This window comes from Pyrus communis, chromosome 14, assembly GCF_041283825.1.
Source record: "Pyrus communis isolate YQ-2024b chromosome 14, ASM4128382v1, whole genome shotgun sequence".
In the NCBI taxonomy this organism is placed as follows: domain Eukaryota; kingdom Viridiplantae; phylum Streptophyta; class Magnoliopsida; order Rosales; family Rosaceae; genus Pyrus; species Pyrus communis.
The window spans coordinates 16,386,109-16,392,541 of NC_142578.1; the positions used below are offsets into that span (position 1 = coordinate 16,386,109).

A 6,433-nucleotide genomic window follows, 5' to 3' on the forward strand; every position below is an offset into this window, starting at 1 on the left:
AATTAAACCCTCTTTTCGTCAAATTGTAGTATATGTATAAGTAGGGATCGTTCTGGACCGGGGATTAGGAGGGATTGTTAACCACTTGGATTTGACTCAAAAACGTAAAATAACAATATGAAACACTATACTAGACTCAAAGAATGCAAAACTAAACTTTAAAACACTAAGACAAACCAAAAGACTCAAAATAACACAAACACACTCAAAACTGCCTAAAAACCACTTTCTGGGCAGATTTGAGCACAAACACAAATTTGGACGAAATTAAGTAATAACTTGACTCAAGAACGTAAAAACACAATATAAAACACTAAACTAACTCAAAGAATGTAAAACTAAACTTTAAAACACTAAGACAAACCAAAAGACTCAAAACAACACAAACACACTCAAATCTGCCTAAAAACCACTTTCTGGGCAGATTTGAGCACAAACACAAATTTGGACGAAATTAAGTAATAACTTGACTCAAGAACGTAAAAACATAATATAAAACACTAAACTAACTTAAAGAATGTAAAACTAAACACTTAAAACATTAAAACAAACCAAAAGACTCAAACATCACCCAAAACACTCAAAACTGCCTTAAAATCACTTTCTGGGCAGTTTTGAGCACTTTGGTGAATCTGGACGAAATTGGGAAATAAAATGAATCAAAACACTTAAAAGCACAAACTAAATTGATTTCTAACTAAATTGGACATTAAAGTAAAGGGGGATTTAGATTTATACGAAAATTGAAATAACAAAACAAGTTAATAAACTAAACAGATTGTAAAACGAATTTGATGGAATGGAATGAATGGATGATAGAATGGCTAAGGGGTTCATCTCCATACATGTTATACTTGCATAATAAAATGATTTCCAATTGCATTTCAATAAACTATGATACTCAACACCCCAAGTTAACCGTGATGCACTAATTAACCTTCAAATCTTCCTAACGTTATTGAATTGGATGATGCATGCGACAATTCAAAACATTCCCCACAAGTCCTCAACATGAATGCATAGAAGAGGTACAAGCAAGAATCATTACGCTCTATGAAAATTATAAGTGTTGACGAGGCATTCGTTACTATGGATTGCATGAAACTTATGCCAAGAATTCATTTAACGCGATTGTTTATAAGCAACCTCCACTACTTGTGAATATAAGTTCATAACGATTAGGTGAAACTCACTTATATTCTAGCGTCATATTCATGCATGAAAATTAAGTGTGCACTCTCAATGAACATACATAAATAAGTTATCAATCAAACAGTTAAACGAATTGAATCCACAACTTATGAAACGCAATTAGAAGTATTCAAATCAAAATGCAAGCATAAACATATATTCGAATCACCCCCTAACCAAGGGGGGTTTAGTTCCTCATGGTACAAAACAAATTGAAATCAAAGAAACACCTAAACATTCCAACAACTCAAACTTGAATTGTATGAACGTTTAGGCCCTCTTATCATCCATTCCTCATTCGTACAAAACAAAGAGCATTGAATTTAAACATTGAAATCAAAGAAACACCTAAACATTCCAACAACTCAAACTTGAATTGTATGAACGTTTAGGCACTCTTCTCTTCCTCTTCGTTGTGTGGCACAAGGTCTAAGGTGAGTTTGATGGTGTGAATGGTTTGGGGAGTGGTGGAGATATGGAAGAGGAGTGGTGGAAATGGAAGGATGGTGTTTGGATTGTAAGGGAGAGCACGGCACAAGGGAGTTTGATGGTCTACATTTCTGCAATGGATGAGTTTATGGAAGAGTGTTTGGAATGGGTGAATTTCTGGCACAAAGGCCTTATTTCTGTGGTGAATGGATGTGTTTGAATGAGAATGAATGAATGAGTATTTATAGGTGAAATGGGGGGAACATGACAGCTAGGAACTTGGTGGAAATCTGAAATGGTGATGGGAGATGCATGTGCTGTTTGTGCATGTGATTAAAGGGTGGAAATGCATGTGCTTTGACAGAAATGAAAGGGAATGCACGGTTTTGGTTGATTTCTGGTGGTTGTGAGGTGGAAATCTAGGTGGAAATGCATGTGGATTAAAGCTATGTGAATGATTAAGGTGAATGTGCATGAGTGCATGTGAAATCTGCCAAGATGCATGTGTTATGAAGTGGATTTTCTGCAAATGCAAGGTGAATGTGCATGTGATTTAAAGCTAAAGTGATGATGATAAGTGATAAGTGATAAGTGATATGATATGTGGTTATGATGTGATAAGTGGTTATGATAAGTGATAAGTGATAAGTGATATGATAAAGTGATGATGATAAGTGATAAGTGATAAGTGATATGATATGTGGTTATGATAAGTAATGGGAGCATGTGGGTTAATTAATGAAGGAAATGCATGTGCAATGACAATGTGTTAGAATGGATGTGTGTTATGCATGGCATGATTGGGATTAGGAAAGGTTTAAATGTCCTAAAACTAAAGAGAACAAGGTTCCAACACTTTGGCTCCAATTAGGTCTTCAATTTCGTCCAACACTTTGGCTCCAAGCATAAGCTATCCATCCTTAGCCCAAAAGTGCTCCAAAAATCTCCAAAATGCATCTTTTTGCTCCTTTAGCCCTTTGGACCTACAAACACACGAAAATAGCTTAAAGTACTAAAATAACTAAAGAAACATAACGTAAATGCACGAGAACAAGCCATTTAAGTCGCATGAATATGCTCCTATCAGTCAGCCACAACATTATCACTGCCCTTTTTATCTCGAATTTCCAAGTCAAACTCTTGTAGTAAGAGTATCCATCTAATCAAGCGTGGTTTAGCATCCTTCTTTGACATCAAGTACCTAAGGGCTGCATGATCAGAAAACACAATAACCTTAGATCCCACAAGATATGACCTAAACTTTTCTAAGGCAAAAACAACAGCAAGCAACTCCTTTTCAATTGTGGAATAGTTAAGTTGAGCATCATGCAGAGTCCGGCTTGCATAGTAGATCACATGTGGAAGCTTGTTCACCCTTTGCCCTAAAACTGCACCAACAGCATAGTCAGAGGCATCACACATTAATTCAAAAGGTAACGACCAATCTGGTGCCATAATAATAGGGGCCGAGGTTAGTTCATTTTTCAAAGTATTGAATGCATCCATACAAGCCTTATCAAAATGAAATACAACATCTTTAGCTAACAGATTGCATAATGGACGAGTGATCATTGAAAAGTTCTTAATGAAACGACGATAAAAACCCGCATGGCCCAAAAAACTTCTTACTCCCTTCACAGTGGTGGGGGCTACCATATTGGTGATGACGTCAATTTTGGCTTTGTCTACCTCCATTCCTTTGCTAGAGATTACATGCCCCAACACAATTCCTTGTTTCACCATAAATTGGCACTTTTCCCAATTGAGAACCAAATTTGTTTCCTGACATCTTTGAAGTACTAAGGAGAGATGGTTAAGACATTCATCAAAAGAGGAACCAAACACTGAGAAATCATCCATAAATACCTCAATGAACCTTTCTACCATGTCAGAAAAGATGGCCAACATGCATCTTTGGAATGTTGCTGGAGCATTGCAAAGTCCAAAAGGCATTCTCCTGTATGCAAATGTGCCAAAAGGGCAAGTAAAGGTTGTTTTCTCTTAATCCTCCGGAGCAATTGCAATTTGATTGTAACCTGAGTAACCATCCAGAAAACAATAATGTGAGTAACCTGCCAATCTCTCAAGCATTTGATCTATGAAAGGCATAGGAAAGTAATCTTTTCTAGTGCTAGAATTCAACTTCCTGTAATCGGTGCAAACACGCCAACTGGCCGTGGGCTTTGTGGGCACAAGCTCATTGTTTTCATTCTTCATCACTGTGATTCCCACCTTCTTAGGCACCACTTGAATGGCACTCACCCATTTGCTATCAAAGATGGGATATATGATCCCCGCATCTAACAATTTCAACACCTCATTCCTAACAACTTCCTTCATGTGTGGGTTAAGTCTTCTTTGTGGCTCACGGGTTGACTTTGCCCCTTCCTCCAAGAGAATCCTATGCATGCACATGGTAGGGCTTACTCCCTTGATATCTGCAATAGACCAACCAAAAACTGATTTGAACTATTTTAACACCCTAATTAGTTTATCTTCTTCAATTGGGGTGAGATCAGAAGCTATGATAATTGGAAGAGTTTCAAATTCAGCTAGATATGCATATTTTAGATGTGGTGGGAGTGGCTTAAGTTCAAGTTTTGGTGCCTTAACAGTGGAAGGAGTTAAATGTGACATTGATGATTCTAAAGGCTCTACAATAGGTGAAACATTCAAAGGATACAATGCCAATGCTTCCAAGGCAGCTACTTCTTCCATGAGTGCATCTTCTTCATCAAACTCATCTTGAGATTGACTCAAAACAGTTTGTAAGGGTTCATTCGATTGTGCCTGCAAGAACTTAGAGAATACAAGTGAATCAAGCACATCAATGGCATAACAATCAAGAGATGAAGAAGGATGAGCAAGAGATTCAAACACTTTGAATTGAACTGTCTCTCCTAACATTGTCATAGTGAGGAGTCCATTTTGCACATCAATGATGGTCTTGGCCGTGGCCATGAAGGGTCTCCCAAGCAATATAGGCAACTCACGATCATGTATAGGAGCTTCTTCCATGTCCAACACTACAAAATCTGCAGGCAATATTAGTTTATCAACTTGAACTAGGATATCTTCTACTATACCTCTTGGATATTTAACTGATCTGTCTGCAAGTTGTAATGAAATGGTGGTGGCTTCCAAATCTCCCAAACCTAGTTGAAGGTACACTGAATAAGGCATTAAGTTGATGCTAGCACCCAAATCAAGCATTGCCTTCTCTACTTTCTTGTCCCCTATGGTGATGTTGATAGAGAAACTGCCTGGATCCTTGAGCTTTGGTGGAAGTTTTCTTTGCAAAACTGCACTCACATTCTCAGACACCACTACCTTCTCATGTGGTCCATACTTCCTTTTGTAGCTGTTTAACTCCTTGAAGAACTTCCCATATGCCGGCATGTTCCTAATGACATCAAGCAAAGGTAAGTTAACATTCACTTTGCTTAGTATATCAAAAATTTCTTTGAATGACTTATCCTGCTTGCTCTTGGCAAGTCTTCCAGGGAATGGTATTGGTGGAGTGTATGGTTTCTCGGCCTTGTGAAGATTTGGTGCTTCTAGTGAGGAAGTGGCATGGCTTGGTTCCTCAATTGATTTCTCATTGTCTCCTTGAGTGACACCTGCATTCACATGATCATATTCATTAGTAACTTCATTGCCAACTTTATTATCAATAACCTTACCACTTCTAAGTGTAGTGATTGCTTTGGCTTGCTCTTGGTTCCTTTGGAGTATCACGGGTTGGCTTGGAAACTTCCCAACCTCTCTTTGGTTCAAGGCATCTGCAATCTACCCCAATTGTGTCTCCATTTTGGTTAGGGCGGCTGAATGTTGTTGGAGTGTGCTATTGGTGGAATGTTGGAATTGCAAGGTGTTTTGGGCTAACAATTTAACCGTATTCTCAAGGGTAGTGGCAGGTTTTGGTTGGAAAGTTTGGAATTGATTGTTGTTCTTCCATGAAAGGTTGGGATGATCTCTCCAACTCGGGTTATATGTATTGGAATACATATCATTCCTTGGTCTTTGATTGTAAGAATTCATGAGGTTCACTTGCTCTTGAACATACTCGGGATAAGCCTCCCTAGATGGACATTGATGAGTAGGGTGGTTTGGTAAGTTGCAAATGGCACACACTTCATTTGCTTTTGGCACCAGGTTGAGCACGGATTCAAGCTTCCTTTCTAGGTTAGTTACCTGCAACAAAAGCTCATGATTAGAACTTGTTTCATAGACTCCAATTTTCTTACCCCTTAAATCTTTGTGTTGAGCATTAGACCCCAACATCTCATAAATGTTATACGACTCTTGAGCATTCTTTTTCTTCAATGCTCCACCTGCTGCATTATCAACAGTTGATTGACAAGTTTGGGTTAGTCCATCATAGAAAATTTGCATTTGTAAGTGAAAAGGTAACCCATGGTGTGGACATTGTATCAAGAGGCCTTTAAAACGCTCCCAACACTCGTTGAAAGGTTCTCCATCATCTTGTTTGAAGTTGAAGATTTGTCCCCTTAATGTGGCTGTCTTTTGAGCGGAAAAGAACTTCTCCAAGAACTTCTTAGCCACGGCATCCCATGTAGTGAGGGAACCTGGTGTTAGAGTCATCAACCAACTCTTGGCCTTATCTTTCAAGGTGTAAGGAAACACTCTCATCCTCAAATTTGCTTCACTTACTCCCTGCAAAGGTAAACCACTCACAACATTGTAAAACTCTTTAATATGAGCTAAAGGGTCTTCATTAGGTAAGCCATAAAATGAAGGAAACATATGGAAATGTGAAGATTTGAGATCATAGTTTCTAGCTTCTGTGGGG

The 6,433-nt window shown here is 38.3% G+C and overlaps 1 non-coding gene across 1 annotated transcript; it reads left to right on the top strand.

Moving 5' to 3' along the window:
- The first annotated feature begins 6,031 nt into the window (after positions 1-6,031).
- Positions 6,032-6,142, top strand: LOC148691297 (small nucleolar RNA R71). The gene has a single exon (XR_015956070.1). It is a non-coding gene; the product is annotated as a small nucleolar RNA R71 (small nucleolar RNA).
- The last annotated feature ends 291 nt before the right edge of the window (positions 6,143-6,433 follow it).